Source organism: Micromys minutus (genome assembly GCF_963924665.1).
Source record: "Micromys minutus genome assembly, chromosome: 21".
In the NCBI taxonomy this organism is placed as follows: Eukaryota; Metazoa; Chordata; class Mammalia; order Rodentia; family Muridae; genus Micromys; species Micromys minutus.
Window position 1 is genome coordinate 16,326,548 of NC_137956.1, and position 13,027 is coordinate 16,339,574.

Consider the following 13,027-nt stretch of genomic DNA (forward strand, 5'->3'; position numbering starts at 1 on the left):
GCATAACTGATAGCATCTATATGGCAATGGCACCGTGTGCTGATCTCAGGTGCACAGGCTTCTCTCACGTCTTGGTTGCTGATGTCTCAATTATGAGCACTGTGATACCCGCTAAGCAAAATCCTTAAAAATTCTAATAAAATATTGATTTTTTAAAAGATTCATTTTTATTGTTTTTAATTGGTGTGCAGGCATGTGTGTGTGTGTGTGTGTGTGTGTGTGTGTGTGTGTGTCTGTGATATGCATGTGTATATGGTTACAATTTCTCAGGTCAGAGGTGTTGGATTCTCCAGGGAGCTGGAATGATGGGTAATTGTGAGCTAACCAATGATGTGAATGATGAGAACAGAACTTGAGTCTTCTGCAAGAGCAGCATACTCTCTCAGCTTCTGATCATAATGCATTTATAAAAACTGATGTACTGTAATTGTAACTATATGTGTCTTTGTGGGTTGTCATGCCAATGAGTGTAGGTGTCAGGTCAGAGGCATTCCCTTGGAACTGGAGTTACAAGTAATTGTGATTTGCTCACTGTGGGTGCTGCTAACCAAACATAGGTCCTATGCAAGAGTAGTGTGCAACCTTAAACACCGAGCCATCTCTCTATAACCCATAATGCATGGGTTCTGTTTTTGTTTCTGTTTTTTAGATCGGCCATTCACTCCTGCTTTAGGATTTCCCACAGGACCTGTTCAGATCTGTTGTATACATGACAGATACCTTACCTGTGTAAACCTCAAGTACTAGGTGGTAACAGATAAATTCTACCAAACTCAGGGAAAAGGTGGATTAAATTGGCTCTTGTAATTGAAGAAAGTGTTAGACAGCCAAATTGTCAGTTAGGAAAAGAAACAACTTAGTCACAGGAAACCTGAAAATACAGAGAAAGGCTAATAATTGTGATATGGGCAAAATGAGAATTTTCTACAAGAGAAGTGTGAGAAAGACCATTTACAAATATCTTCTACACTGAAAATAAAATGAAATAAAATAAATACATTATTTCTCAATCATCCAGGAAGACGCTGTTGCACCATAGGTGGGAAAATCTGGGGGTACAAGCACCATGATTAGATATAATCAATAATGGTATTACAAAACTGTACCAATGGCATCTGAAAAATTTCCCTGCAAACTCTGAAGTAGTCAATGGGTTTATAAACATGACACTGCTATTCAAATATTTTAACTTAATTCAGTAGTTATCTGCTTCCTTCTCTTTACAAACTACTTTAAAAACACCAACAGCCTGCAATGGCGGCACACACGTTTAATCTCAGCATTCTAGAGAAAGAATCAGGAGGATTTGGGGTTCTAACTAAGCCCTGGCTACATAATAAGTTGGTGCCCAGCCTAGCCTAGATAGTAAGGTCTTGTCTGTAAACAACTACTAACCAACCAAACAATAGTAACAAAACAACAAGTAAAAGTGAATACTAGTATTTGATTTTCTATTTTTGATTTATGTATAATTTGTAAACATTTTAAGCATGGCTTAATTATAGTCTGAGGAAGGAAGAAAATGTCACCAAGCTGTCTAACAGTTTCCTCTGAGACTGAAACGTTCCATCTTGCAGGTAAACTCTTTAAAACGGAAGATAAAGAACTCAAAATAGTTTCAGGAAGTCCCTAAAATAGAGCAGATTGACTAAGCCCCTCCCTGCCAGAGGAAGCAATAAAAGCCAAGAGTCCCCCTCAAAGGAGCAGAGACAACATGCAAAGAAGATTCTCAACATAGTCAAGCTGCAAGGAAGACTGACACAAGACCAATTACCCGGAAGAAGCAGAAACCTACCAACCTGCCTGGAAGAGGTGTGAAACAACTGAGGTACCTGGAAAAGGCACGCTCCAACTGTTGGGCTGCCTGTAAGTTGTGATATTTTTCAGTTTTGTGAGCTGACTACCATGATAGGGTGGGCTTTGGTGATGCAGCTGTCTTTGAGTCATTTCTGCTCCTGTAAATAACCCATCACCCATATTCCTGTAAGTAACCTCAGTAAAAGCCATTGGTTCACCAAGTATTATCTTTATTTTGGTCTATTGTGGGTCCCATATCTGGGATGAGAAAATATGTGTAATGTGTCTCCCTAGGAAAAATTTTGTCACACAACACAGAGTGAATGTTTCCTGACTTCATAATTTTGTTAAAAACTATCTAAAAAACCAGAGTAGCCGAGAAATGTTGCTATAGGAGAAAAAGAAAAAAAAAACAAGCTAATAATAATAAGATGAAACATACTTCAAAAGAATAAATTTCTGGTGAGAGCAGAAGAGGCAGAGAAAATTATTTTGGAACACATTTTAAAAATCAAATGTATTCATGTCATCAGAACAGGGAAAATACAGAAATCAGAGCTTATATGGTTCATTACACTTTGATCATAATGTTTATATCAATCCTATTTTTGCTATATGGTCATGTGACTGCCAGTGGCAAAACTGGAGTCTAAATGTACGTTCTCTGCCTGCAAATTGCACTTTCTCTTACTTCATAGTGCCTTCCATCCGGGCTGTTTGTGGGCTTCCTATATGCCTAGAAAGAGATTCTCTACCTCCAGCGTCTAATAGATAAGTGACCTCAGGCAAATCTCAATCTCCTTAGGTTTGTATTATTCATCCACACAAAGGAAATCATGACACCCATCTGTCATTACTGAAATGTTGAAAGGTTTAAAAGGCAATGTTCTTTAATAGCATCCATATACATATAAGCCGTTGTCGCTAAAACTTATAAAAGAAAAGGTCGACAAGATTGCCTAGTCAGTAGATATTATCTTTGAGGACCACTTGGAACCTCAGTTGGAAATAACTGCTCTCTTAGTTAGACACACTCTGGACCATTGTTGAGTTACCATTACAAGTTTATATCTCACCTTGCTATGGATGTCATGAAGTAGGTAAATTCAGAACAGATCAATAATATGGTTAATGTATTGAATAAATAAGACCCATAAGGTAAGATGGGCTGGGCTGGAATTCATTAGTCTGGAGACAATAACTGTCTCTTAATATTAAAAATTAAAATATCTAAGAGAAAGATAGACTAGCGCTGTGGTTTGAGAATGTCCTGCACAGGCTCCTGTGTCCAACACTTGTGGTGCTACATGGGGAAATTTAAGAGGTAAGGCCTTGTTGAAGAAAGTATGTCTCAGAAGGGAGGCTTTGAAATTTAAAAAGTTGTACCACTTCTCACTGCTTTTTCCCTCTTCCTCTCTCTCTCTCCCTCTTACTCCCCCTCCATCTCTCCCTCCCTCTTCCTGCTTTGTTCTCAGAGTCCTGATTCAGAGGCCACACCTGCCACTTGCTACCATGTTATTCTGCCTTTATGGTCCTAACTCTCTGGTACAGTCAGCCAGATTACCCTCCCTTCTCTAAATTACCTTGGTCAGGGTGTTTTATCACAGCAACAGAAAAGTAACTGATAGAATGAATTTTTGTTCCTGTTCTCTGAAAAATAACTTGAAAGTTATTGTGGAAATATAGTACAGATATAAGGAAAATTCTACTGGTACAGTTGTTTGTTAAAGATTAGAATAGACAATTAAAAGATAGGAAGTCTCCCTTTTCTAAGAAAACTGGACACAAATCACTTCTCTTTGGTCATGAGGATATGCTTGCAATCACAGAACTAGAAATGCTAAACTATTGGGATCTTTTTTCAAATCTGGTGAATTTCCTTGGCTAACGTACAAGATATAATTTTTTCCTAATTATTTTTATCTAAGAACGAAAACTATGTGAGTGTATTACTATTCAACAGTATTTTAAGTTGAAGTAATTGAATTGATATACTCCTGTTAATATGCTTGTACCTAAGCAGATAACTTTCATAGTACTTGTGCTGATACTCATGCATTGATGTGTACTTCTGGAAATAATGTGGTATCTGTTTTTAACATATATATTTTCAAGCTACTTAAATATAAATTACTGGGTTTTTTTTTGACATTTCCATAAAGCATTGTGTGTATAAGGTCTTGCTTATTTCTCACAGATCTGTACCCTTGGTAATATACACACAGTGTCTTCCTTTCTGCATGTTCCTTTAGTGATGGCCTAAGGGGTTGTTTCAGTGTGAAGACGGTATGATTTTATGCTTCTCTTTCTTTTCCCTTTTCTCCTCAGAGTGTGATCAGGTGGCCATCCTGAACCTGGACAATTATTTTGCCAGATTCTTCCCCAAAATGGTAGTAAGCAAACTAGAAGAGGTTCTGTTTCTGTCTCTCAGTGTTCCTGAGCCAGGCGACTTCCTCCAGCTGATCAGAGGAAGAGTCACTCCGTTCCAGCTCTCTTTCTTACTTATTGAAGTCACATCTTTGCATTTATTCTTCCCATCTGTCTAGAGTTTTCTGTTTTATAGTTTTCTCTCCCTAGTCATAGCTATTATCCCTTGTCCACCCCTGATCCATGACGTGCCTCTGTTTCTCTATTGCAAGTGACAAACTGGCTGATATCTGACCTGACATTGTAAGTCACCCCATGTATCCAAATCTTCTTTAAGTTGTTTTGCTGGGTTCTAACTCCAAAAATGGCTAAGTACAAATGCTACATTGTCTTGTATGTGGTTGTCTCTGTAGAAGAAAGAATTATTAGTAATTTAATGTAAACGTTCTGTTCGTTCGTGCCCTTTATTTATTGCTTATAAATCTCTCAACACTAAAAGGTATGAGCAATCTGAGCTGAGAAGTCTACATAGCTCCCTGAATAGATGCGAATTGATATGTTCTGTACATTAAACTATTCTTTATTTTTCTCTTTCAAGATGCTACTAACAAAATAATAATATCCAAGACATGGTTCTTTTCCAAATAAGAAGTTGCCCAATCACAATACACTTAAGTAGTAGAATAAATCAGTTCCTTGTTCATATTTCAAGACCTATGATGACTTCCTAATATGTGTCATAGTGTCATGTTCTAGTGTGATCTAGGGAGAACTACGAGTCTGCGAATAATAATTGTATTCATAATAATTCTAAAATATCTCCCCCCCACTGTGTTGCTATCTGTACTGATAGGACAATAAGAATTGTAGTAAAGCTGCCTGCACCTTTTTAATTCACTCTCCCCACTCTCTCTTCTCTTCCCACAATTCCTCTCTCCATCCCCCTCCCCTCCTCTGAAAGAGTGGACCTTCCTCTAGGTATCCCTCTCCCCTCCTTATACATCAAGTTTCTAGGGCTAAGCCCTAGGCTTCCTCTCCCACTGAGGCCAGACAAGGCAGCTGAATTACAGGAATGGAGTCTACAGACAAGCAACAGCTTTCGGGATAGTCCTGGCTCTAGTTCTTTGAAACCCACATGAAGACCAAGCTGGCATCTGCTACATATGTGCAGGGGCTGGCGTGGGAGCCTATGTCCAGCCCATGTATGTTCTTTGGTTGGTGACTCAGTCTCTGAGAGCTCCCAAGAGTCCAGGTTTGAAGACTCTGTCAGTCTTCCTATGGAGTTCCTATCTCCTTCAGGGTCCTCAATCCTTCCCCCAACTTTTCCATAAGAGCCTCCAAGCTTCATTCAACTTTTAGCTGTGAGTGTCTGCATCTGTCTGAGTCAGCTGCTGGGTGGAACCTTTCAGAGAACAGCTTAGACTTTTGCCTGTCTGCAAGCATAACCGAGTAGTCTCAAGGTTTGGTGCTTTTCCACGGGATGAGGTTCAAGTTGGATGAGCTACTGGTTGGCCATTCCCTCAGTTTCCGCTCCATCCCCCTGTCCCTGCATTTCTTGTGGGCAGGATAAATTTTGGATTAAAAATTCTGTGGGTGAGTTAGTGTCTCTATTCCTTCACTAGGGTTCCTGCTTGGCCATAAGAAGTGGTTTCTTCGGGTTCCATATTCCCACTGCTCTGAGTCTCAGCTAAGATCACCCCCATTGTTTCTTGCCAGCACTTTTAATCAAGCATGAATCAAGGCAACCACCAAACTGTACTAATTAACAGTTTATCCTTCATTAATATATACTCCCACCCCCAAAAGCATAATTGCATAAATAAAATATAATTAAAACATTAGTTTTGTTTAGTAAGGACTATGTTCAGCAGGGTGCAGTGGCAAATACCTTTAGTTTTAAGACTTAGGAGTTACCAGCATGTAGATATCTGTGAGTTCGAGGCTAGCCTGGGCTCTTTAGCAAGTTTCAGGCCATCAGAGGCTACAAGGTTAAACCTTGTCTCAAAAACTCTGTGTGTGTCTGTGTGTGTGTGTGATAAAATGTCTGTAGAATTTTCCAGGCATGATAGCACATGCCTGTAAACCCAGGCTGAAGCAAGACATACCATGAGCTCAAGCCCAGCCTGAGCTAAATAGTGAGAATTTCTGAAAAAACAAACAAGGAAAAAAATCCAACTTATTAAAACCTGCAACTTGCTTTGAACTGAATGATGACTCATTTTATTAAAATTTAGCATATACCCATATTTTTAATATTTAAAATTTTTATGATAAATTAGAAATTACTCTTGGTTTGATGGTCATCTTAATAGAAACACCTCTGCTATAAAAATGGTCATTACTAAAGCCTGGGGCAGTCATTTCATGCAACATCATTACCATATGAAAAATCCCGACAATTTCAGTCATTGGACTATGGGACTTTGCAAATTCTTCTTTAAAAAAATGTAAAGTGAATCAAGTATCAAGCTGTCAAGTAAAAAATAGAACTTTGGAGATTTTTTATTCATTACTAAGAGCTCAGAAGCTTCCAATATTTAAAGACTCTTCTGAATGTGTATGTTTTTTAAAAATAAATATGTCAACATTTAAAAATTTTTATGAACTAGTGAATAAATATTTTTCAAATGGCAAATGTAGGAAGTTACAAAATCATGCTAGATAAAAGGCCTAGTTAAACATAGCAACCAATAATGAATTTGTGCATAAAGATTAATTGCTGTGGTTCGGATTCCATCTTGCATGTAGCCTTTAAAGACTTAGTGCTCTTGGACATTAGTGTACTAGTAAAGATCATATATGCACTTATCTACAGCATTTATTAAATATTAAGTATGAAAACAAAATTTTTTATTTTTTCCTTTTTTATTGGATATTCTCTGCATTTACATTTCAAATGTTATCTCCTTTGCCCCCACTGCCATCCTCCCTCCCCCTCCCCTTGCCTCCATGAAGGTGCTCCCTTTCCCAACTACCCTGTCCCATGTCAGCACCTTGGCATTCCCCTACACTGGGAAACAAACCTTCACTGGACCAAAGGTCTTGCCTCTCTTGATGTCAGACAATGCTACATATGCAACTGGAGCCATGAGTCTATCCATGTGTACTCATTTGTTGGTATTTTAGTCTCTGGAAACTGTGGTGGGTTTGGTTGGTTGATAATGTTCTTCCCATGGGGTTACAAACACTTTCAACTGATGGACCAACACCATCAGTTGAAGATTTTGTTCTTTTTCCATTGAATGTTTTTAGCTCTTTTTTCAAAGATCAAGTGACCATATGTATGTGGGTTCACTTGTGGGTCTTCAATTCTATTCCACTGATCTATCTGCTAGTCTCTATACATATTTGTAGGATATGGCCTTTCTGTGTAGCCCAGACTGACCTCAAATTCAGTCTTCCTCCTCCAATCTCTCAACTACTGAATTTCATGCATATGCCACCATGCCTAGCAGATTTCATATATGTGTTACAATATAAGTGTTAGGTGACATTTCCTTGGATCATATTTATCCAAGATAAAGGAGGCAATGACACCAGCTTGGTGAACTGACAAGTTCTTTGGGTTTTCTTTTCTCTTTTTCTTTTTCTCCCTCTTTTCTCTACACAGACTAGACTCTCAACATGTAGCTGGCTGCCTTGGAACTCATTCTGTAGATCAGGCTGATGGCCAAATCACAGAGAGCCATCTGACTCTGCTACCTGGGCTGCTGAGATTAAAGCCTATACTACTAATGCTTTGGTTATGATAGTGTTGCTTTTAGGAGCCTTGTTGACCCAGGCTGCAACATCACTGAAAAGTCCCACCCCATCATGGTTCTCATCTCTAAAAGCCTGCACCACTAGAGTCTCCTGCACAACACTGGGCAGTCAGCTACACTACTCAACAGAGGTGTCTTCTCCTTCAGTGCTGGTCCCTGCTCACACAGTCTTAGAAAGATGCCTTGCAAGTCTTGTAAGTTTCATGCGTTCCTTGAGTCTTAAAGTAGGTTTTTTTGTCTTGTCTTGTTTTGTTTTATGAATCTGGTGCACCTTTCCTCTGGGAGGGAATGTTTCAATCTAGAGCAAACAACTACACAAGAAGAGGCAAGATATTACGACAGATTGGGTGTGGAGACAGATAAGAGAATCCAGAGACAGCTGTCAAACTAGGTATTGGCAGGATCTGTGAAATGAACAGTAATGCCATTCTATATATTGTTTCTGTTTTAAAAAACAGAACTATTCTTCAAAAAATGTCATTTATGTTAATAGGAAATTGGTCTTTTTGTTATTTCCAATGAGAAAATACAGACATATATTCAAAATCTGTCTCAATTTTTAACAGCAATTAACAGGAGAGATAATACATACAAAAAAGAGCTTGGGTCTCAAGTGTATTTTAAGAGTGTGGAGTTTTTTGAAATAAGTGAGTTTAAAAGCCACCACTCTGAGGATAGAAGACACAGAGAACAAATATTCTCCTTCTAATTGATGCATACAGATACACTGACACATAAAAATAGAATCATATTGTTTAAAAGCCTTAAAAGAAATGTGGCTCTTGAGTCACCCCCACGCAGCTTAGATTTGCCGTGCGAGTCAGACGTATTCTGGGACCACCCTGCTCTGAACTACTACTTGGTTTTCCCGTCAAGATGCCTGAGGAAGTGCACCATGGAGAGGAAGAGGTGGAGAACTTTTCCCTTCAGGCAGAAATAGCCCAGCTCATGTCCCTCATCATCAATACTTTCTACTCAGACAAGGAGATTTTCCTTCAGGAGTTGATCTTTAATGCTTCTGATAACTTGGACAAGATTCGGTACGAGAGCCTGACAGACCCTTTCAAGTTGGACAGAGGGAAAGAGCTGAAAATTGACATCATACCCAGCCCTCAGGAGCGCACGCTGACTTTGGTAGACACAGGCATTGGCATGACCAAGGCTGACCTCATAAATAACTTGGGAACCATTGCTAAGTCTGGTACAAAGGCGTTCATGGAGGCTCTCCAGGCTGGTGCAGACATCTCCATGATTGGGCAGTTTGGTGTCGGGTTCCACTCGGCCTATCTAGTGGCAGAGAAAGTGGTTGTGATCACGAAGCACAATGATGATGAGCAGTGTGCCTGGGAGTCTTCTGCTGGCGGGTCCTTCACCATCCGTGCAGACCATGGTGAACCCATTTGCCAGGGTACTGAAGTGATCCTTCACCTCAAAGAAGACCAGACAGAGTACTTAGAGGAGAGGAGCGTTAAGGAAGTGGTGAAGAAACACTCGCAGTTCATAGGCTATCCCATCACCCTCTACTTGGAGAAGGAACGAGAGAAGGAGATTGGTGATGATGAAGCAGAGGAAGAGAAGGGTGAGAAAGAAGAGGAAGATGAGGAGAAACCTAAGATTGAGGATGTGGGATCTTATGAGGTGGTGGCAAAGATAAGAAAAAGAAAACAAAGAAGATCAAGGAGAAGTACATTGACCTGGAAGAGCTGAATATGACAAAGCATGTATGGACCAGAAATCAGATGATATCACTCAAGAGGAATATGGTGAATTCTATAAGAGCCTCACCAGTGATTAGGAAGACCACTTGGCAGTCAAGCACTTCTCTGTAAGAGGTCAGTTGGAATTCAGGGCATTGCTCTTCATTTCTCTGAGAGCTCCCTTTGAGCTTTTTGAGAGCAAGAAGAACAACATCAAGTTGTATGTCCGTCATGTGTTCATCATGGACAGCTGTGGTGAGCTGATACCTGAGTACCTCAGCTTTATTCATGGTGTGGTTGATTCTGAGGACCTGCCCCTGAACATCTCCTCAGAAATGCTCCAGCAGAGCGAGATCCTGAAGTCATCTGCAAAAACATTGTGAAGAAGTGCCTTGAGCTCTTCTCTGAGTTGGCTGAAGACAAAGAGAACTACAATAAATTTTATGAGGTGTTCTCCAATAATTTAAAGCTTGGAGTCCACGAGGATTCCACTAACCATTGCTGCCTCTCTGAGCTCCTTTGCTATCATACCTCTCAGTCTAGAGAAGAGAGAACTTCCCTGTCAGAGGATGTGTCTTGGATGAAGGAGACCCAAAGTCATCTACTATATCACTGGTGAGAGCAAAGAACAAGTGGCCAACTCTGCCTTTGTGGGGCATGTGTGGAAACAAGGCTTTGGGGTAGTATTTATGACTGAGCCTATTGATGAGCACTGCGTGCAGCAACTCAAGGAATTTGATGTTAAGAGTCTGGTCTTGGTGACTAAGGAGGGCCTGGAGCTACCAGAGGATAAGGAAGAGAAGAAGAAAATGGAAGAGAGCAAGACAAAGTTTGAGAATCTCTGCAAGCTTATAAAGGAGCTCTTGGACAAGAAAGTTGAAAAAGTGACAATCTCCAATAGGCTTGTGTCTTCACCCTGCTGCATTGTGACAAGCACCTACGGATGGACAGCCAACATGGAATGGATCATGAAGGCCCAGGCACTGTGAGACAACTCTACAATGGGCTACATGATGGCCAAGAAACATCTAGAGATCAACCCCGACCACCCCATTGTGGAGACCCTGTGGCAGAAGGCTGAGGCAGACAAAAATGACGAAGCTTTTAAGGTCTTGGTGGTGCTGCTGTTTGAAACTGCTCTGCTCTCCTCTGGTTTCTCACTTGAGGATCCCCAAACTCACTCCAATCGTATCTACCGCATGATTAAACTAGGCCTGGATATTGATGAAGATGAGGTCACCACAGAAGAGCCCAGTGCTGCTGTTCCTGATAAAATCCCCCATTGGAGGGTGATGAGGATGCGTCTCACATGGAAGAAGTGGATTAAAGGCTCCTGGGAAGCCTGTGCCCTCTGTATAGTATCCCTGTGGCTTCCCCAACAGCCTTGACTGGCCCTGACCCACCAGGATCTGCTCATGTTCACAAGAATCTCTTCTATCCTCTCTTTGTGCCTTAAGTCAGGAAGATCTCCTCCCACAGAATAGCAGGGTTGGGTGTTTTGTATTGTGGTTTTTTTCTGTTTGTTTTATTTTGTTCTGAAATTAAAAGTATTCAAAATAAAGAAGATGCAGTTTTATACAAAAAAAGAAATATGACAATATGATGCAGTATGTTGCTTTAATTAATTAATTTTTAGTTTTTCAAACAGGGTCTCTTTGTGTAGCTCTAGATGTCCAAGAAAATACTTGTAGACCAGGCTGGCCTTGAATTTAGAGATCCACTTGCTTACCTCTGCCTCCTGAGTGCTAGGATTAAAAGCTCTAGATGTATTTTAAATCCAATGGACTTGGAAGTCTTTCCTGGGGGAGGTTACAATATAATCAGATCGACACATGAATTAAGAGCAGCAAATTGGGGGACCAGTGGAAGGTTAGTTTAAGTAGACAGAGAAAGTATTTTATCAACTTGGGATAAGGAAAAAAATCAAAGAAGAGGCCACTGTGTCTGTGATAAAGCAGCCAGGAGAAAAAGCAATCCCAGAGAAGGCTGGAGAAATAAACAAAGCCCTTGTGTCTGTGGTTTGGGCTAAAACAACTGTCCAGTGGGAATATGTACTGAGAAGTCAGAAACTTCCCCTAGCTCTTGTGGGGATTACTAGTTCAGGGGGTAGAGGGGGTAGTGAGTTACCTGGCAAAGATGTTGGCTTCAAGGAGCCAAACAACTAGGCTCAAGTGATGGTAATGGAGACAGAATGAAGACCATCAAACCTAGATCTATCTTGGTGGAGGCTGTGGGACCTAGCAATGATATTTGGGAACCAAAGAAAGGAACCCAGGATGATTCTTAGGTTTTTGACTAGAGCAGCCAAGAATGTTTACTGAGATTACTCCAGAGTCACATCACCACACCTTCTGTTTCCATGGAACACTCCATCAAACCAGAAAGAAAAAATACTGAGTCTGACCAATCTAAATCTCTATCGACTCCTCAACTGTGCCTGAGCAATGAATGACATGCAGATGTTTACCCAAGCTGATTGCGGTCTGTGATCTAAGACTTCGGTGGGCTTAGCCTAGATATGCATCAATGGTACTATAGTGTCCTAACAGGGTTTATTTACTGCCTGTCTTTCTTTGGTAACTTCTTTTACTCTGTATTTTCTTTCAACTCCATCACTTCTCTTTGTTTTTCTCAGCTAACAGTGGCCTCTGTTCCCTGTTTCAACCAAAGGCGAATTCCACATCTCTAATCACATCTACCAAACTACTGAAAACCGAGCCTTCAAATGTCTGATTTCAAGGATGGTTTATCTGATATATATGGAAGATATATTTCCTCTTCTTTGTCTAACTGTGAGCATTATTCTACTAGACCACACCTATCTCCCTGTCTGTGGCACTCCAACAGAGCATTCACCCCTTTCACGGTGTCTTCCATCTGACTTCTCCCTCAAAACACAAGCTCTTATGAAATAACCAACTAGATGAGTTTGAGCAGTTATTTCACATTTAGTCTCCAACTGAGCTCCCATGCTTCCCTGCCCTAAAGGAATCTGTTTCATCTGCAGTGTTTAAAATCTCAACACTAAGATTTCATTTTGCTGAAGCCAAAACCTTGGCATAACCTTGCCTCTCCTCCTGGACAATCTACTTGTAAAATCCCAGTGGCTCTAACTTCAAAGCATAACAGCAGATCACTTCTCTACAAATTTGTTGCTATCCATCCTAGCTCAAGGCATCGGGAGTTCTTGCTTCGACCCTCCTAATTAGTGTCCCTGCTTCTGACTTTATCTTGTTATGAGATATCATGACAGAGTGATTTATTTAAAGTACAATTTTAATAATGTCTATTTAAAATTTTCTAAGAGTTTCCCATTTGACTGGGTAAAAAACAAATTGTCACTGTGGACTCTAAAAAATAACTTGCCCCTCACCAACACTTCAACTTTCTTTGCCCAAATGCTTT

The 13,027-nt window shown here is 40.3% G+C and overlaps 1 pseudogene across 1 annotated transcript; it reads left to right on the plus strand.

The window, feature by feature from the left end:
* Positions 1-8,801: 8,801 nt before the first annotated feature.
* On the plus strand, positions 8,802-10,949 carry LOC308434130 (heat shock protein HSP 90-beta-like; annotated as a pseudogene). Its single transcript has one exon. The product of its transcript is annotated as a heat shock protein HSP 90-beta-like (transcript).
* The last annotated feature ends 2,078 nt before the right edge of the window (positions 10,950-13,027 follow it).